The following is a 22,707-nucleotide window of genomic DNA, read 5'->3' on the forward strand; positions in this document are numbered from 1 at the left end:
GCGAGCAAATTTCGAGCCGGGGACAAATAAATTATTTTATTTTTATAATTTTTTTTGGAAAACGTGGACGTTACAGTTGTTTTGCCATATAAATAATTTCCTAGTAATTTCTAGTGTAGACAAAACATAGTTTACTTATTGTAAGTATGTATGTTTGTTAGAATGTGTATATTGTATGTATGTAAGAATGTGGTATATGCGTGAAATAAGCATGGAGCGCTGTGAACGATGAGGGAATATAAAAATAACAAAAGGCAAACATTATTTTTAAGTTATTATAATTTATTCCTTAAAATTATATATCATTAATTAAACAATTACGACAGTAACACTATTAAACAATATCAATCTCTTAATGCTATAGCGTGAACAATATTTTTTGTTAGTCCATCTTTAGCTAACACAAACAAACTGGATGGTTTACCCACTCGAGAGCATGCCACGTATAATTGTCCGTGTGAAAAACATGGTGTTCTCAAATCTAATCCACAAACAGACATCGTTTGACCTTGGGATTTGTTGATAGTCATTGCAAATGCCAATCTAATCGGAAACTGAATACGTTTGAATTGAATTGGCACATCTGTAGGTATAATAGGAATCCGTGGTATGAGTATATTTTCACCTCTGAACTTGCCATTTAAAATCCTGGCTTCGATCACGTTCTTCATTAATTTTTGCTCGATGTACCTGTTGTCGTTGTTGGTCATTTGTTCTTCGTCTATTGACTGTGAAACGGCGTGATTGTCGTTGTTCTAATCTCCCTGATTAGAAAAAGAGATTTAAAAAAATTCCAAACGGCTTAAAGCGATTAAAAAAGATTAAACTTGACAAATATATAGACATACATTTTGCATGGGTTGAATCGTTTTAAATCTTTTTTTTTAATCAGGGCTTCTGACTTCATTGCGTTCAGCTCGTGTATCTTCTGGCTCTTCTTGATGCAATTGCGCCATTCTGACACGTGCGTCAGTATTTTGTTGCTGGTTTTGTTCTTCTGTTCTTTCGGATCTGCTATTTCGCAAGTTTCGAGCTTTACTTGTACTGCGGCTCAAATCAGCCCCTTTGCGTTTTCTTGGCATTACTCACTGTACAAAACATACATAAATAGAATTAATGAAATTATTTAATGATGAAAAATGTTAAAAATATAATTAGGGCCAGGATTTTTGCCGCAGTTTTGAAATGATTAGTTTTAATTTATGAAATTATAACAAAAATATAAGTTTTATGGAAAAATTTTTCAAACAAAAGTAAAAAATTAAATTTTATGAAAACATTGTCTCTTATAATTTTGTCATACAACCAATATTTCCATTGACATTTCAAAATAAAGATTCATAATGATTGATTTTTTGGAAACTATGAAAATCTTAATTGTTCAATTACATTTTTTTAATAAAATTAAATTAAAATTACATTTTTATAAGATCAACAACATTTTCGATATAAATAAAAAAAAGTATACTTACAACACAAAATCCGTTGTTATTGGAAGCTCGTGTCACGTGTTGAGTACTTTTGAGGTTATAAAATCACTTGATTAACTAATCGTGCAAAATACACTCAAAATTGATAATTTAATTATTATTGATAAAATAGGAATGATTAAAAGTTAATATGAGAGTTACACTGAGATAGCAAAATAATAATTGTCAACGTTACTACTACACTTGATGCATAAACAATAATGATAGCCGACAACTGTGTAGGGAGTGAGAAAGAAAGGAGACCGGCTTCGTTCTCATCCCTACTCCGTGCTGTTTACTGGGTCAGAAGTGACACCTGTAGACATCTGGCGGGGATAACTAATTAAATGACGATTGATCAGTTTTCGACCGGAGAGGAAAAATGATTAAATTACTAAAATGGCTATTAAAAATAAGGGTTGATCGTAGAAGGGTGAAAATTGAGGATTGTATGTATTTTTGTATGTTGTATCATAAAAAAATAGAAATTAAAAATTTTGTCTAAAAAATAAAAAAAAAATTTAGGGGTGGACTACCCCTAACATTTAGGGGGATGAAAAATAGATGTTGGCTGATTCTCATAGATACCGGATAAGCACAAAAAATTTCATCAAAATCGGTCAAGCCGTTTCGGAGGAGTATGGCAACGAAAACTGTGACACGAGAATTTTATATATTAGATATTAGATATATACAATCACGGACATTTATTTGAGTCGGTTTCTAAGTTTAGGGATTTATGGCCATCAATAAATTTGGCCGTTTCTAAACTCTAAAATTGGAAAATATAAAATTTTCCAATTTGTAAAATAAGCAAACCATAAAAATTGATTTTATAAAAATTTAAAAAATTTAAATAAAGTTAATAGTAAATTATACCTGCACTAAAAAGTTACAAATAAAAAGACAGCCAACTGTAAATAATAAAATTTTTAAATTAATTCATTTTTAAAAATGAACCGTTAAAAAAAGAAGCATTAATAAAATGTCATTAATCTAAAAATATCGGATTAAAAAAAAAGAATTTTTAAAAATATTCCAAATTAAAAAAATGATAAACTAAAAGTTTGAACGTCTAAAACAACGTTATATTAAAACTAGGAATATTTAAAATCGAGAATCTTAAAATATGCCGATCGCTAAATACTGAAAATTTAAAACCTGACAACTTGAATTTAGCTGATTTAAAATTTAGAAATCGCTAAAATCGGCCGTTTCTAAACCTGGTAAGTCGTGAAATCAGCCGATTTGAAACCTCGAAATTCATAAAACTTGCAAATTCTTCAAATTATTCGATTTGAAGCCTGGGCAGCGTGATATTGATAATATTTATGTTTAAAACTAGATTTTACATATTTTGAAACATAAAAACCGAAAAATTCACTCATTAATAAAATAATTTTTTTTTTTTCAATTCTGTTTTATGTGGTGACATTTGACTTTTTCATTTTTCATAACAAAATAACTATTATTTTTATTTTATTTATTTACTTCCCAAAAAGATAGATATACAAAAATCGTACATATAAATCCTAAAGAGGAAACACAATGTTCCCTGTGCATAGGTTCGGGAAGAGTTAATAGGCATATATGGTTAATTTATCATATGTGCCTATTTAACAAAATATACTTAGTATTGAAAAATTTGTACATTATTTATTATAGAAAAATATAAAGCGAAAACATAGAATAGTACCAGAAACGTGCAAGTTTTGTAAAAGTTATAATTATTATTCTTCATACGATTAAATACTATTATTACGACTAGCGCAAGTGACATATCTTTTATTCGGTTGCTAGTTGTTTCTGACTGGACGTCAACCATATTTTAATATTCTTCTTAGTTTTTTTAGTAAATGTATGTGTATTCTTTATTTCATTCCGTAGCTTATTAAGGGGGGAAATACGTGTACAGGCTTAAAACGATTCAATTTTTTTTTTTTTATAAATCGCTTGTTAAACTATTCAAAAATATAGATTGAAAATTTAAAGTCAAAATTTCCATTCGTTCAAAAGTTATAAGCGATTTATTAATTACTTTAATACTATTTTACATTAACTTTTTCTGTCACTTTTTTTTCAAACGCGTTTTTCTCGAAACGAGTTTTTTCAAAACTGTGTGCACTCTAGCTCAAAGAGTTTTAAACCAATCATCTTGCGATATGGCTTATAATTTTCTTTATACAATTACCTTGAATATGAACCTCAATCGAAAGCGATATTTTTATTTAAACTATTTTTTTTTAATAGACAATTTATGAAAAAGTGATAAAAAATCACGACTTAATTTTACAGCCCTGTAAAAAATGGAAATTTTTACTTTTTTTTTGTGGAATTGAGGTTCATATGGAAGATACACATATAAATGAAGTAATTTTTCTGTGCCATTGATTTCAAATAAAAATTGTGGCTTTCATACTGCACACAGATTGCTAAATCGGATGACAACCTACGATGTGTATCAGCTGATATCTCCGCTATTTGTTAACTTATATTATTGTTTAATACGAAAAAATACTCATAAATATATGAATAAAATAACCTGATAGTTTCAATAAATAATATTAATTTCTTATACCTTAAAAAAATTAATGAAAATCAGCATGAAAACGGCCTTCTACACGTATTTCCCCCCTTAAAATATTTAATTGCAGTATACAGTGGACTGCTTTGAAATTTAGTCTTCGTTATTTTAGGTCCTTGGATTATTTTGTACCTAGATCTACCTTCATAATTATTATATTTATATAAGCACGTACTAAAGAATTTAGTCAAACTACAAAGTACATATTGCTGTTTAATATTTAATATATATTTGTACTCTACTCTAATTTTTTTTAGAATTCGTTCTTGTACAGTAAAAAGTGGTTTGATAGAGTTTTTATACGCACCACCCCACGCTATAATACCGTAGTTGATGACGCTTTCAAATAACGAATGGTATAGCATTTTCAGTACTCTACGTTCCATAAAAAGACTCAGTTTATATACAAGAAATTGAAAAAATTTAATTTTTTTAACGGTCTCCTGAATATGTATATCCCATTTCAAACAACTATCAATATAAATTCCTAAATATTTACAGCTATCAACTTTTCTTATTATTTCATTATTTATTCTAATTACAGTCTTTGGAATAGAATCACTATAACAAGAGAAAGTTAAATACACAGTTTTCCCCACATTTAGTGTTAATTGGTTATTTTTTAGCCAACTGTGGACAATTTTCAAGACTTCTTTCATATCTCTTTGCACTACGTCCCAATTATCTCCCGCACACAGTATAGCAGTATCATCAGCATATGATAGAAGGTATTTTTGGTCTACAGCTCGAAAAATGTCATTAATATATAATAAAAACAATAGGGTGCCGAGTATTGTTCCTTGTGGGACACCGATTCTTACATTTTCATGTTTACTGTAAACTCCCTTATATTTTATTGTCTGTACTCTATTTTCTAAATAATCTTTCATCAATTTATTAGCAACACCCCTTACGCCGTATCTTTCTAGTTTGTTCAGCAATATGTCATAATTTACAGTATCAAATGCCTTAGCTAAATCGAGAAAGGTAACAATTATTCGTTTATCATAGTTTAAGTTGTCATATATATTTTGAATAATATCAGCATGAGCATCACTTGTGCTCTTGTTTTTTAAGAAACCAAATTGTCTCTCATTAATTGTATTACATTCTGTTATAAAATCAGTCAAACGAAAATGTATGAGTTTCTCTAGTACTTTGGCTAAATTTGATATCAATGAAATCGGTCGATAGTTACTGGGCTCATAGTAGTCACCATTTTTGTAAATGGGTACAATAACTGCCGTTTTTAGGGCACTGGGCCAAATACCTTCAGTTAAGCATAAATTAAAAATATGCTCTAAAGGTTTGCTAATACAATGTGCTGAGATTTTTAATACTTTACTATTTATTTCGTCCAGACCACCCGCTTTATCTTTTAGATTTTTAATCGTTTTAAATATTTCATTGGCATCTGTAGGTCTGAAGAAAATTGATTTACAATTGTTTTCTACTAAGTCAGATGTCCTGCTCTTATTAGTTTTATCAACATTAATCTTTTTAGCTAAATTAAGCCCTATGTTGCTGAAAAAATGAACAAAAACATCAGCAATATCTTTGGCAACAGTTACTTCTTTATCATTATATATTAATTTTTTAATGTCATTGTCTGCTTTGTTTTTCCTCCCTAATTTATTATTTATGTATTGCCATAGTTTCCTACTGTCACTACTGTTCTTGTTGACCTGTTCAGCATCATAGTTTTTTTTCGCTCTTAAAATTACTCTATTTAAAATTTTACAATAGTTTTTATAATTGTCTTTAAGTTTAGAGTTATTTTTATCAAGCTTCCATAAATTATATAATGTTTCTTTTAGTGTTACAAGATTTCACAATGCCCTTAGTTATCCAGTTTTTCCTATGTAAACTAAGTTTGCCTTTATTTCTAGATATATTTGGTTTTCTTTTCAGTGTTGCTTATTTAATTAAATATTTTATTTCCTTAATTAACGCGTCTATTGCTATATTTGGGTCTTGTATATCAAATATGTAATTAAAATCAGTTTTGTCGCATAGTTTTTTTAATTTGTTATAATTAATGGAAGTATTAGAGGCTTTAAAGATATTTTCTTTTTGCCAGTTAATTGTTAGAAAAATTGGATAGTGATCTGTGAAAACATTAGTGTATGTAAAAGAATTTGAGATAGCTGTTTTAGATTTAAAAAACATATTATCAATACAAGAACCCTCTAGGTTACTTGGTCTAGTGATGCCACTAAAACAATTGACATAATTTAAACTTAGCATAATTTCAATGAATTGTTCCGATATAAAGTCCGTTTTAAACAGGTTGATATTAAAATCTCCAACAATACAGTGATTTTTGACATTTTTGTTTGAATTTAAATATTCTTTTAATTGAACATTAAAGTTTTCAACATTAACATCATGACATCTGTAAATACCAGTGATTTTTAGCGATGTTACCTGATTAATTCTTAATATAATTGATAATATTTTACACGGACCTATATTCTCGATAGTAGATGTATAAGATAGTGTAGATTTGACGTAGATCACCACTCCATCTGCCTTGTTGACATCTCCATGGTTGTAGTGCACAGTATAGTTATCAAGTTGGTATTACTTATAGTAATCAAGTTTTCATGTTTCGGTACAAACAATAACATCCAGTTTACTGTCAAGTCTGTTTATTAAAGTTTCTAGGTTGTGATAATTGGCATTTAAACTTCTTACATTAACATGTAAAATTAGAACATTACTGGATGTAAAGACATGATTTAACTTGCTTAAACAGCTATAATGTTTTTCAATTTTTCATCATTTTCACCGTAATTATCCATTGGTATGAGATGTTACTTGTACATTTGTCGATAACGTAGTATCTCTTGCTTGGCCAGGTATCCGTCCTAGGAATTTCGGAATCTAGGTAACGTAGGATAATCCGTCATGTTCATAAACTTTTGTAATTTAAATTTGATGTATTCACATTTAGTTGTGTCGTTTGGATGATGATTAGTACACTTATCTTGTTGATATTTCTCATTGTAAAATGCACAATTTACACATTTGATAGAATCAGCTTGGCAGTTGGAAGTGTCATGGTCACCAGAACACTTTAAACACTTTGTCACATTTTGACATTTTTACCACTGTGATTTAGACGTCCACACTTGAAACATAGGTTTAGATTAAAGTCATCAATCACTTTGCAGCATTGATATCCTGTGTATAGTTTGTACTCGTGTTCTTAACAATAGCACTGTATATTTCAGGCGCAGCTTCGAGTATGACAGTGCGTTGTTTTGCAATATTTTTAAAATCACCCTGGCGGTTTCGGCGACACGGTGAAAGCACGGTCGAATGACGGTTTGTTCCACGGTCGTTTCACCGTATAAAGTTCGTTCTTACCGAGCGATCTGTCAGTCAGCATCGGATACCGTTGTGAACGATGTCTACAATAAATTTATTGAATATTTACGGTGCATACGCAAGTGAATCTACGACGTTATGACCGACACTGTACGCTCAATATACTGTCGAAATACGGTGATTTGACGCTACTGTCACGGACAATAAAATAAAAAATATTTCGGATAGTCTATACCGAGACTCGAACCCGATTCAACTGGTCGCGCGCCCAAGACTCTACCAGCTAGGCTCTCTAAGACATTGCACGAACCATTTGATTCAGTCACATCATAAGGTGTCAAAAACCAAGTCATTTTTTGCATTGCACAAATAAAAATAAGCTTAAATAAAGTTATATTTTTTCCATGACTTCAAAATAATAATCGTAATAAATGATTCAAATTTTTGATGATTACGAAATTCTCAATTTCGAAATTACAGTAAAATTATTAACTCTATAAAAAAAGATCTGGAAAAGAAATTGCTAAAAATTGAATTATTAAAAAATATATCATCCACACAGTCGGTAGAATCTGGCGCCAAGTTCCGTTCAAAAATCCCGTTGTAAACGGAGCGCCAGACTACCGACTGTGTTTACTGTAAGCAGAACGGTATTTCGAGGTTGCAAAATTTTATTTAATTATATGGTTCTCCTTTTCCAAAATGATATATTATAAAACTAATTTATACCTTATTTTACTGATATTAATTAACTATAATCAATTATAACACTTAATTCACTTAAAATTATTAAATTTTATCACCACAAACTATAGTAAGCCCAGAAATTTCGATCCTGACTTTTTCGATGGGGAATATCAGCGCCACAGACTAGATAAAATAAAAATGTGTAGTAATCCTTCCTATAGACACGCAACTACAGTAAAAGTGATTCATAGCTTGCATCTATGGCCGCTAGGGTGCACTGGAATTACATCTACATAAACTGTAGCTTCAAGGGGATAGTTTGCAGTAAAATTGCAGTCAACACGAGATTTAAGTTGTTATCAATTGTAAATTTTCATTATAATTACAAAAATACTAAAATCCGAACAAAAACAGTTTCACTGTAAAAAGTCGCGCCAAGTCCACGTTCATAAGACTATTAGGACAAAAAAAAATTTTTTTTTCTTTACAAAAAGATACAAAATAAAAAAATTAAAAAATCCAAGTAACCGATATGATTGTTTATGATTTTCGGAAATTAAAAAAAATCTTATATTAAATTTAAAAATTAAAAAAAAAATTTTAGAACGTACTTGGTGTGCGTCATTGTGTATTTCAATTTTTTAAAGTCCTAGTGAATAGTTTTTACGAATTTCATTAAAAGTAAAATATTTTTGCAACCACGCACACTAAATACGTTCTAAAATTTTTTTATTTTTAAATTTACAATAAAATTTTTTTAATTTCCGAAAATCATAAAACAATCATATCGGTTACTTGGATTTTTAATTTTTAATTTTGTATCTTTTTTAAAGAAAAATTTTTTTTCCTAATAGTCTTATGAACGTGGACTTGGCGCGACTTTTTACAGTGAAACTGTTTTTTCGGATAATAATTTTTCTTGATAACAAACAATTTTTCCGTAATTTTGAAATTAAAGTTTTCGTCTCTAAAAAAAAAAAAAAAAAAAAAAAACAATATTGATTATTATATTTTTCATAATCAAAAGGTATTATGGTATCTCATTTAAGACTATGAAAAAAATTCAACTATTGTAAGCCATAAACTCTTATGAAAAGTATTGAAATGATGGATCTCTGTTGATTGTCTGTAATCTGATTAATTTTTTATGATTTTACTTTGAAATAAACAAAATTACAATAATTTAATATTTTTTTCAAATTTTTCATCCCGATTATTTACTGAAAATTTTTCATTTACCTATCTTTTTATACACTTTGAGTATTTTTAATGGAATAAAAATAAAAATATAATCAGCACTTTTTCATTGTTGACTAGTAAAAATTCCTGACTTACCGACATTATACGCTCGTTTCACGGTCGTTTCACTCACAGACTACTGTGCATCTACCACCGAGTTACGGTTTTTTTTGACAATTTATATGTTTTCGAATGACTGTAAAAATTTGGTTTTTCGAAGAGTACACGGAAAGAAAATTGAAGGAGTTTTATTATTTTACTATTGTAATTTTTACTAAATAAAATAGTAACGTCGGACTATACTTCTCATTTAGTAATTTTACGATCTACTATTGTAAATTTAATCCAACAAATAAGACTAGCAAGAGTCTTAAAAAGTCGAATACTATAAAGCAAATTATACAATATGTGTTTGTGAACTTTACAATTCAACTATTGTAAAAATTCACAGTTGGTTTTTAAAAGAAATATTAGGGAGGGAGAGAGATAGAAGGTTGGATTAATTGGTACCTGTACAGTAATCGAAAAAGAAACCGGCATTTTCGTCCTATCTGGGAATCGAACCCAGAACTCTGTGTTGGCAGCCAGAGACTCTCCTCTACGCTATCCGAGGTAAACTAAGGCCCATATCCTTTAACATTTACATAAACTCGGAGTCTAGCGCTGTGCACGGCCATCATTCACACTAATTGAAAAACATTCCAATTCAACTATTGTAAAATTTGCTATAGTTCTATTGGAAAGATACAGAGGCAGCACTGAAATTTTCATCTCTTACTTTTACAATAGTAATATCGTATTTTTTCATGAATAAATAGTATTTTTTCTTCTAAACTATTTGACAATTAATAGTAATAAAAGTATAGTCCAGCTTTACAATAGTTGTATCGTAAATTTTCCCAGAAATTTTTTCCCGTGTAAAGTATGATAACTATACAGAATAAAAATCATAAAGTAACAGTGAAAAACTTTCACAATGATACTCGTTGTTCACTGTCAAATGACGGCCGTTCGATAGTCAAGTGACGGTCATTCGACGATCATTTGTTGACACTGTGAATTCACGGTACATTCACCGTCGTTTCACGATCATTTTACCGTGACCACGAATCCGCCAGGGCACTAACTAGTTTGAAGTTTCCATTGAGCATTGCTGGATTTCTATTCTTAATATCTTCTGTGAGGTCATCGAGGGTCATGTCATTTTGTACATCCAATATTTTCATTCTCGGTTCCTTTAGAGTTTGCACCTCAACTTGGTACTTGTTCTCCAATTTTCTATTTAGTATAGCCTTCGTTCTATCTACATCCTCTTTGTTTTTGCACTTAATAGTGACATCACCAGATTTGTTTGTCACAAGTTTCTTGATCGGCACAGTGGTGTCTCCCAGCAACTGGCTCTTAACTTGGTTAACTGTATCTCGATTATTTTTATCTTTAGCTTTGACCACGATGTTGGGTATGATTTTCCTAGTGTTCTCCTTATAAGACTTTGCTATATCTGCATAACTATCTACGTTGCTATAATTCTTGTTACTTTTATTTTTCACTACTTCTCTCAATAAATCATTTTTTCTTTTAGTTCAATGTTTAGTTCCTTAAGCAGGTCATTTTCAACTCTGAGGATGGCCAGATCATCTTCGATAAGTGTGTCATCCAGTAACATACCTTCTCTTGTCTTGTTTAAGGAAATGTTTTGACGCAATTCCTCTCTAACTTTTTCTTTTTCGAACCTTTTAGCGTGTGCAATAATTGTGCGCGCATTTTCACAAAGTTCAATGTTGTCAAACTGACTATTTAGGGTTATGTTCACATCATGATTTTTGCATATAACAAACAAATCACTGATAAATTTACCCGAACCATTTTTATTTAATCGATTAAAGTCATTAGTGTGATAAACAATTTCACATATTATACATATCACAATTTTAGGGATTTGTACATTGGACTGGCACTTAAAAGTTTTCGCACTACTTTTGCGATGTGTGTATCGCTCGCCATCTTGGTATAAGGTAAAAGCCCCAATAGATGATCACGTACCAGTATATGATCACTCCATGTATTTGTGTATCTATATTCACAAATATAGGTATACAATACATGGAGTGATCATATACTGGTACATGATCATATATTGAGGCTTTTACCTTACTATATTATGAAAAATAATATTTAAAAAATTGACACCTAATTTTCCTTCTCATTTTCACAATTAATTAAATTGTTTTTTTTATGAGAATTTAATTTTTATAAAAATCTAAAAATTATTAAGAGTCTGTTAATTTCAATGCCATATAAAATTTTTATAAAAACCGCTGCGATATTTAAATCATTCTTAAACCTACCTTGTAGCAGAAGGCTTTTTGAATATTTTATATTTAATAACAAAATATAAGATTTTTAAGTTTCCGTTCAGTGTACAAGTGCTACGATGATAAAAAAGTTTCTATCAATGCTACAAAGTAGTTCAAGTTTAGAAAAACAGGGAAATGGTTATGATACTAAAGTTAACCGACATTTTTAATTGTTTAATTTTTTTTTTCAATAATTAAATTAAAACAAAAATATTTTTAAAAAATTTCACTCACAGTTTTTACAAGTGGCATTTTTTTAATAATTTAAAAAATCTAAAAATTTTTAAATGTCGGCTAATTTAATTTTCATAAATGGTTCACAAATTTGACCGCTAGGTGCACTACCTATGGTTTCTATAAACGCTCGATCTACGGACTAATCACAGTGTCTATTCACAGCGTGGCTTACACACCGGAGCGTTTGTTTACATTTTACTTCATGAATCCGTTATTGTTCAAATGTTTTAATTGTTAAAAACATTGTAAAACCTATTAGACAATAGCTCCAGCCTTCGAGGAGGTATGAATGAAATAATATAATACAACATTTTTGATAGTAGATTTTAATTAGTGTGTTGAAACAGCAGCTAGCCAGGATGTCAGCTTCATGCTAATATTTATATTCTACCACAACTGGATTAAAACCTATATGTGCCAGAGAGATAATGAAATACTACTAAAAAATAAAATAATGGAACACTACGGGCCCAGTAGTGCAGCTAGTGATAATGACTCTGAGATGATGTTGCTGGATATATCAATCTATCATAGATATTAATAGTATGCCACGGTGAACGAAAAAAAAAATGGAGTTACAAGTAAGTAACCAAACTATTCTGGAAAATAATTATAATCAGATTTCTTCATATTAATAATTATTCAGTTAAATGTAAATAATAATAATAATAATAATGATTTTTGAATTGATTGAAGATAATCTCATACTTAGGAAATGTTAGAGAATAGATACTTACTTCGAGAGAAGATTTTATTCTTAAAATTCTAAAAACATCCAAAACTGTATTGCGGCTGCATTCTATTGGGGATTATTTTTGAGAGGACAGATATAATGCAATTTTCCAGGTATTAATATTATATTTTTAATAACTAATTTATACATTATATGTATGTGTGTGAATATATTACATATCTTCACATGTATATTTAAATATTAAAGTGTGACAGGGAATTTGAATTCCCGCGGGACTTTGATTATCGTGTCGCAGTGAGTAGGAGCTACTCTTTACCTTCGGAGCGCGATGAAGTAGTTGTACGACTCGTCACCGGGTCGTATGTATCGCTGAGTCCCCACCGCTGTCCCCGGAAAATGAAGCGCGGGAGCGAAGATAGGAAAGTTGGAGAGCACGAGGAGAGGTTATAAAAACGCCGGGTGTTGTGTCGAGACTCTCTTCCGGTGAAATTTTGCGAGTACGTGGGTAACTGTTTTCCAGCGTGGGATATTTTTCTGAGATAAGTAAGTAGTTGATTTCTTAAGGCTTCACGAATGGAACGAAGCGATTAAATTTTATTGTCTGGTATTTTTGTTAAAAATTACTTGTCGTTAGGCCATTTGGCTGACGATCTTCGTCTTATTCGAAATATTTATTTGCTGGAATTTCTAGGATAAATTGATCGAGGATAAGATTTGGAGCTGGGTGTAATTTGGTGACACGAGTTTTCTGGAGCTTTGGAAGTCAGCAGGCACAGTGGAGCTGATCCCGTCATTTCTTTCTGCTGGGAAAAGAATTCATCGCTGGAGTACCGGTTTCAGTTGTCAGGTATTTTTGGGTTATTTTAGGCCAAACTAATTAATAATTTAATTAAGAGGCCAAAATAATTAAATTTAATTTCTCGAGCGGTCATTTTTATATTAGCGAATTCGTACTTTAGTTTCTATTGTCAAGGTCAAATAGTTAGTTTTGTCGCTGGACTTTGATATTTAATGGATAAATTGTTAATTTATTGGTAAAGAATTTATTAGTAATTTATTATAGGCCTGTTGGCTATAATAAATTAATTTTAGTTAAGAATTTTCGAGACAGAATTTAATTAAGAAATATTGCTTAGAATTTATTTAAGGAGAATTAAGAATTGAAATTAAGTTAGTGAAGGTCATTCTATAATGTTCTACGGTTGTAAATTTTGTTGAGACGCTTTAGAATTACAGAGTTGGATTTAAGAAATTGTGTTAAATTAGATTTAGGCCGGTGGGCTAAATTTAATTAATTTAGTTAATTTAGCGAATGTATTTATTGGAGAAATTTAGTGAATTTAGAAAATGATTACCGAATTTGTTAAGAAAGTTATGTAGTGAACTTTGTTAAAGATTATTTAGTGGAGATCAAGAAATGAAATAAATCAGTGGGTTTAGTAGAATAAATTGATTGATAACTTTAGTAGAAAATTTGGTTAAGTAAGTTGGAAATGAATTTAGTTAAGAAGATGTATTAATGAATTTAACCCAGTAAACACGTTTACGTCAATGTGACGTCAAAATGACATTGGGCTATGTCAGGATTTACGTAAGATACAAGTCACGAATGAGTCATATATGACTCATTATTTCACACTTCTTGACGTAAGATTCTGACGTAAAAATATGACGTAGTCATGACGTCAGTATTATGTCTCAATGACATTTATGACGTCAATATGACATACCTGTGATGTCTATATCATGATAATGATGTCATTATGACGTAAAAGTGATGTAAGTGATGTAAGAATTGTACCTCAGAAAAATATTAAAAAAAATTTCTCAAAAATAAAAAGATGGCAATTTTGAAATTAATTATAGTGTTGTGGACTTATTACAAAGTTTGAAACACTAGTTATATGTTGATACTTGATGAAAAATCCTAAAATATGCTGGGCTCGAACTTGGGTCCTCACGTATCGAAATCTGGAACGCTGCTCACTTGTCCAAGTAACGGTTCATGTTACGAAGTAAATAACTTATGTGATAAGCCTTACATGACGAAAAATGCTTATTTCATAATTTTCTCTGAGATTAAATGTATTTTAAGAGCTGGAATTGTATAAAATTCAAGTCTAATAATTTATACAATTTTATAAAATTTCATTAAACTCATGAAATTTTATAAAGTTCTATAAAACTTTGTAAAAACTCTTATAAAAGGCTCTCTAGTGAAACTTGTGGTAATGAATAGGCAATTTATAAATTTTCATAAGAATTGATTGAATCTACACTTTCAAAAATTTTCGTCTAAAAGCGGACGCAGAGAACTTTAGACTCTCTGCGGACACAGAGAACTTTCACAGAGTGAAATTTTTTCAGAGTAAACGATGTATCCGTATCATTTGAATATTTTTTAATATTTATTGATTTCTCAAGACTCGAATTTTTTTTATTTAATTTTTTCCGAAAATTTAGTATTTTTCATTTGGATTTTTCTTCTTCAAAATTTCAATTTACAAAATTTAGATTTTTTTTAATTTCAACTCTTTTAAGTATACAATTTTTTCTATATTTCTTTTTATTTTTAATTTCAATTTTTTCGAAATTTGAATTTCTTTAATTTAACATACTAACAACATTATGAAACTTGATGTACACAGTAAAATTTTGCGTCATTGTGTCAAAAATTTTTTGTGTTAAAATTTTTATGTTAAATATTTAACATTTTTTATGTTGATTTAACACAATAAATGTTAAATTTACACTTAAAAAGTTAAATATTTAACACAAAAAATTCTTTTAACACTAAAGTTTTGACGCAATGACGCAAAATTTTTTACTGTGTAAAATACTATTAGTCTCGTCAATAACAATCATGGAACTGTTTGAATTATTTCAAATACAATGTTTCATAAGTAGCAGCACTAATGTCAGAAAATTATTTTTCAAGTAATAGTGCAATATTTAAATGACTGACATTTAATTTCTTGACGCGAAATCATAAGAAATTATATGTTTACTCGCTTGACGGTTTAAAAATTTAGAGTTCATGCCACATAAATTGAACTCGGTATTTTTTTACCCGTTTCACACCAAATCATTTATACTGAATGAAGCCGAAAATATTTTTTACAATGGATAAAAGTACCTAAATTCATGGAAAAAATATAAGTGAGAAACATATGCAACGAAAAGTATTTCTTGCACCAAGAAAATTTTGACGGAGGCTGAAGTTATATTGGAGCAAGAAGTGTTTTAGTGTCAAGATATTTTGACTTCATTCACGAAATTTTCAGTCATCTCTAATATATTCTTAGTCCAAAGAAATTTACCTTTGAGTCAAGATTTTTTTTCTGCAGTGTATGGAAACATACAATCAAAGATATAAAAAGTTTATATCCCACATGTATTTAATTTGTATGTTTTTTTCTTAAAAACGTAAATGAAAAATATTTTGTATGTTATTTGCTAATATGTTAGATATATTCATTAATATTATAAATTATAAATTTTTGTTATTAAGAGCGGACTTAAATTTGCAAGGTACCAGCTTAAATCAGCTGTTTACCTCTTTCTGATTCTTACTAAATTTTAAACCAATTTTCACTAATATTTAGCGATTAATTGTAAATTAGACATCTTATTGAAGAAGTTTTATATTTGATAAATTTTGATCAATCGATAATATTAAAAAAATACATCCCCAAATTTTATCAATATTATGGAAAATAATCGTTTGTCACTGATTTAGAAAATGACTTTCAAATTACGTCAGTATTATGTACAATTGTGACAAATTATTGATGTTAAATAATGACTCACAGATGGTATCGGTATTACGTAAGACCGTGACTTGTCACTGATGTAAACACATGATATTAATCTTACGTCAAGATTACGTACAACCGTGACTTGTCACTGATGTAAACGCATGATGTTAAACTTACGTCGTTATGACATACAATGATGGCATTAATGTTACGTAATATTGTAGTTTATATATTATGTCAGTTGTACGTAATATCTAACTCATTTCCGTTACATCATAGAAAAGTAATAAACTTACATCAGTATGATGTCAAAAATATATCATATATTTTTACATCATAATTGGATTACAAGACAGGTCAATTTTACGTCATATTTACGTAAAATATTGTGACATTCCTATGACTTATAAATGACGTCATATTGAAGTCATGTGTTCACTGGGAATGAATTAAAATCGAAGGTCGGAATTTGTGTTAAGTAATTGTTAGGCGTAATTTTGGTAATTTTGGAAAATGCGAAGTTTGAGATTCAGTTTTGTTGGGTAAATTATATCGTTTGTTATTCCGTCAGTTGGACGAGGGTTTAAGAAATTAAGAATCTAGATGCGTAATGGTCTATGATTGAATTAGAAAATTGAAGATAGATGCATAATGGTCTAAAAGTGAATTAGGAAATTAAGAAGATAGATGCGTAATGGTCTAAAAGTGAGTTAAGAAATTAAGAAGATAGATGCGTAATGATCTATGTTTAAAAGAATTTAATGATATTTAGTTGTAAGTTTTGGCAATTAAGTGATTGATAGGTTAATTTTAAGGGCATTATTGTTAAGGAATTTTGTTAGAATTAAATTGTTTATATTGAATAAATAATTAAATTGTTAATAATTGTTTCTCAGCATTAATTTTACAGCTTTTCTCAACTTCTCACGACCCGATCTTTCCTTCTCATGCTCCCCGGTTTCTGGGACACCGAGTATAAAATCCCAGTGGCGCCCTTTTCAAAGAGGAAAGGGTGACCACTGGACAGGGCTAACCACCCGTTACAAAAAGTATTCTTAAAATATCTTTATTGATTGAAAAAAAAATTTTAAAACTGGGACTCACAAATTAAAATAGTAAATTATAACCATTTACTATTCAAAATAAAAAATAATATTTACTTATACATAAACATTTCGACAACGTGGACAAGTTCTATGTTTAAAGCGATAATAATCTTCAAACCAACATGTGTAACAGCCTATCAAATGATCACATCCAATTACTTGGACCGAAGATTCTTCAGAAAACAATAAGCACACGGGTTTTCAAGTTCCTTTTCTTTATGAACATAAAATTTAAATAATTTGTTCGTTATAAAGCTTAATTCAAATTTTGGAACTGTTATTGACATACTCTACGGATATTTTTACAGGTGTAGATGCAATACTGTAACATAAGAACTCTTGAACGCGCGGATAAAATCAAACATCCTCGAAGAACTTCTATGTTAGAATATTGCATCTGTTTCTTCAAATATATTTGTGGAGTTTGTCAATAGCACCGGTTTAAAATATATATTACAAAAATTTTTCTACTTTACCATCATTCTCGACTTGCAAAAAGTAAATTTCCGGATTTGGAAAAGATTCTAGTTTTCCATCATCATCGCGGTCTGGAATAAAAATCTACTGTAATATCATTCTATTATTATTATTAATTAAAATCGATAAATATTAATGACGTTCAAATTTTACTAAGATTTTACTTACACTGAGGCCAATTCAACGGCACAGATAATTTTTTAGTAAACTTTTTACTGCTGAGTGATTTTTAAATTTCTCAATCGTTAATTTATCTTTTTCTAATTTTTTGTAGTAGTATTAACTCTTTATTAATTTTTACTTCATTCGAAATTTTTGCTTCTTCAGTCACTTGAAAAATACTTCTTGACTTTCATAAATATAATTTTTTAGTGATTCTGTTAAAAGTAATAAGGTTAAGGTTAAAATATTTTTTTAACTTTTCGCTAAGAAAATTAATGATTTTTTACATTATTACGTATGAACTTACGTAGAAATAAATGTATATTTTGATGTATTCCGAGTACTCTTATTTCATTAAGAATAAAACTTTCAGAATAATGAACGGCATTATTTGTGTTTTCATTAATGAAAGTTTCATTATTAATAAAGAGCTTACATTTATCAATGAATTTGCAGTATACTTTGTAGTCCTCATATTCTTCTGACAATTGGTCTCCTTTTAATTGAATGAAATCAATTCCTTTCTTAACCTTTTCTTTAGGTAATAATTTTAAAATAAAACTCAAGTCTGAAATTTCATTCTCCTCTTTAGCAGGTAGGGTTAAGGTATTCCACTTTCTGTAAAAACTAAATATATTCATAAATTTTTTTCGAATTTCATTTTATCATTACTTAATGTTTTAAAAGTTAATATTCAAAAGAAAAAAATTTCTAAAAGCTTTAAACCTTTTTATACTTAGAAAAAAATGTCCTTCAAATTGTTCTTACAGTCAACGCTCTCTGTATTTGACTCGCCCGTACAGGACCATTCTCTGTATTTGACTCGTCCTTATCCATAAGAGCTGTGTAAAATCGTCAAATACAGAGGAAGAATGTGGTTAAATACAGAGAGCGGTCAAATACAGAGAGGTCCAATACAGAGAGCGTCGACTCTATGACGTTTACGACATTTATAGTGCGATATAAATTCTTACTTTTGCATAATTAAATAAAGAGCTTCTAAGGACGACGTTCGGGAGAATTTTTCTTAAACTATTTATCAGCATACTATTGAAGTGACATGTTATTGTTTTTAAATTTTTGACTCCTAAATCAGTTGTGATAAATTGAAAAATACTTTCGTACACTTTATCGTTTCTTCCTTTAATAATTACAAATAACAATGGAATTCCCTGTTTTATATTTTTAAAATCATAAGTTATATTTTTTTCGAATAAAATCTAATAAATAAATAAATCTAATAATAATAAATAATATAAATAATAAATAAAATTAACCTTATTAAATTTTTTAAGGTGAAAGGATAACATCTGGTAACATTGTGGATTTGATGGTAAACACTAAAAAGAAAATGAAAATAAGTGAATTTTAAAATCAAAAATTCTTGTTATTAAAATGATAAATATAAAAATACTCTGAAGGATTCTTTCGATGGTTATTTCTGTAGCTTCCTGAAAAATATTGACCATGGTTTGTGATCCAAAAAAAATAGACATTGTTCTCATGTCATCATCCACTGTACAAAAACCTTGATAAATATTTTTATACAAAGTATTTGTTTCAAGCATTTCCTTCAAAATTGCAAAAACGATTGTGGATCATCTTTTTCATACTGACGAATCGTTGAATTCATGATTTTCCTTGCAGCATCAAGAGTGATTGGAGAGTATTTATACCTAATTATTAATATTATTATATATTATTCCAAATTATTGTATTTAAAGTGGTTCGGACACGTCAAATAGCTTATGCTATTGCTTTCTTTTACTTTTTAGTGCTGCCTTTTGACTAACCGTTGCTAGCTCATTTTATAAAAGTTATTTTGTAAATAAAATTTTTTCTATTAAGATATTACCAAAATTCTTCGATAGATTATTTTATATTTTTGGAAAAATAATGTGTAAGAAGCGATTTGTAGAAACAAAATTTTTTATTTTTATTATATTTTGTAATTTCAGTGAGATCTTTGAAAATAAAAATATTCGGTTAATATTCACTAGAAGATGCATATTAAAAGTCTGTTTTTACAAAATTAATTACTCAAAAACTTTTCGATAGACTTTTTTCAAAGGATTATTTAATACGTATTTTATGTCGATTAATAGTATCAATAATTAAGATTTTTTAACTGTTTTAAAGTCCGATCCACCTTAAAAATAATAAATTTGACCGTTTCATCACATTCTTCAGAATGATGTTCGGAGGCTCCAAATCTTCCACAGCCCTTCGTTTAAGTTCTTTTCGTATAGTATCTTTTAAGTTCCATTCTGGTTTCGGGTGATTGTGGTTTTCCTCATCCACTTTGATTGAAGCGCCATTTTTAGTTAAAATTACAGGGCATTTAATTTTGGTAAATTTCTTGGCGCAATAATAATGATTGGGAAGCTGAGAGAACGCGTAGTAATTCCAGCCACGGTATCCAAACACTTTTGAATTTTCAAATTTGCCTTCAAATTCAATTATTTCCATTTTGATGAATAATAAAAAAAACTATACATTTGAAAGGTTAATCATAAAAAAATTGAAAGAACTTTATAATTCAACAGGAAAAATTAATTGTGATTTTTCAAAATAATTATAAATTACAATTAATGCGAGAGGTCTGACTAATTATCTTAATATTATTTATTTTTCCTTGCAAATACTTTTATCTCAATTGACAGCAATCATAAACTAATTAATTTATTATTCATGTTGTCATAGTAATAGCAAATATGTTATATACTTTTTAAAATTGAAAAAATCACGCTGAAAACTTCACTCAATAATTTTCTTCTTTTTACTCTTCAGCGGTAGGATTTTTTTTTATTTTATCAATTGCACTGTGAGCGGTATTCTTTACATTGAATCCTAAATAAAACTATCTTGTCAATTTTTTGCTTTAATGTCAAGAAGACATCGTTTTTCTTGGATAATAATTAATTATTAACCTAAATTAATAGAAAAATACTTGCTTAGAATTTTAAGAACACAACTTCACAAATTTAATTAGAAAATTTGATAATTCAGTTTATTTGACGTCTTAAAGGTAATCATTTTCTACATTTTTTTATTTTAAAATTAACCATAATAATTCCAAATACAATAAATAATGCTTAATATTTAGTCTAGTATCCTTGATTTTGCAATAACTGCTTTCAACCTTCCATGATATGATTTTAATAAATTTAAACAATAATCAGGCCTAGTATTTAATTCATTCCAGACGACATGCACATAATTATCTAATTCGTTTTAGTTCTAATTCTGTTCTCTGGGCTCCATTTTTACTTGTTAAACCTATAAATAATTGTATTATTATTTTTTCTGAAATTAATAATTCTTTTCAATTTTATAGAAAATTATTAATAAATTCAGTGAATTACTGCAAATGTTTTCAATCGGATTAAGATCGGGCGAATATGGAGGATGAGGTAATAGATGTACATCAGGATGTTGATTAAACCATTCTTTAACTATTGCAGCCGTATGCACAGGACTGTTGTCGTGCATAAATGTTATTGTCGGGTATTCTTCTAAAGGGAAACGTGCTCTTGCTGCTTGATACATTACGTCGTTAAGTAAAGCCCTATACTTTTAGAGTTGAAGGGCAAGTCCAGCTTTGTAACGCCATCAAACCTTGAGACGTCATACATCCCCAGTACATGGCTGTAATTCTATGTGATTTATCAATCGGAGCGACATTAACTGGATCAAAACGACTATTTTTCACGCCAAACTCTGGTTTTGTTTGTCGTAGTACTTTTAAAAGACTATATTCAAACAATTATCATTACTAAAATACGTATAGGGTTAAAGACCCCATTAGTGGTGGGCGCCCTATTACTGACACTTTCTTAGATTTTTGGTACTTATTTAATTAGTAAAATTATTAATTTCAATAAAAGAATCTATTATTTATAATCTTTGGAGACCTTTAGATCAAAAAATTTTTAATTTTATTTTAAGTAGAAAATTTTTCATTAAAAGAAAAAGTGCCACTAATAGGGGTTAAAGGTGCCATTAAGGGGAACACCACTGTGAAGATCGAAAAAAGAGGTAATTTTCGAGAATTTTTTGACATGAAAAATAAAGGAATTTGGGCATCGGATTTTTTATTTTATTAAGGGTACATTAAAGATTATCACCCTAAATTTTTATTAAAAATATTTAATTATTACAGTTATTAACAATCTCGTGGAGCACTTGAAAAATTTTCCGGAATTTTACGGAATTAAAATTTTTATTTTAAAGATTTTTAGCCGAAAAACAAAATAGTCAGCCGACGCACGACTGAGTTTACTTACGAACGATTGTATCATGTATGTTTTCGAGTAATATAATGGTTAATTTCATTTAACATTATTTACTAATCTATATACATGATACAATCGTTCGTAAGGAGTAAACTCCAGTCGTGCGTCGGAGCTGACACACACAATTTTTTATTTTTTTTCAACTTTAATCACTTGATGATTTGTTTAATAGTACATAAAAATACACGTATCAATGCATAGAAGTACAAGAAAACTTTTAAAATCAAAACATTAAAACTTGATGGTTAGGTTGCTGTTTATGTACGTTGTATATAGATGTATACAATAAATGCTACTATTCGCCCGAGG

General features: G+C 29.1%; 1 long non-coding RNA gene across 1 annotated transcript; it reads right to left on the minus strand.

Moving 5' to 3' along the window:
* Positions 1-508: 508 nt before the first annotated feature.
* On the minus strand, positions 509-19,726 carry LOC123271384. Its single transcript, XR_006510856.1, has 3 exons — positions 19,717-19,726; positions 12,301-12,302; positions 509-680 (listed from the first exon to the last, which is right to left on the minus strand). It is a non-coding gene; the product is annotated as an uncharacterized LOC123271384 (long non-coding RNA).
* Positions 19,727-22,707: the final 2,981 nt, after the last annotated feature.

The sequence above is a fragment of the Cotesia glomerata genome, linkage group LG9, assembly GCF_020080835.1.
Source record: "Cotesia glomerata isolate CgM1 linkage group LG9, MPM_Cglom_v2.3, whole genome shotgun sequence".
Taxonomy (NCBI): domain Eukaryota; kingdom Metazoa; phylum Arthropoda; class Insecta; order Hymenoptera; family Braconidae; genus Cotesia; species Cotesia glomerata.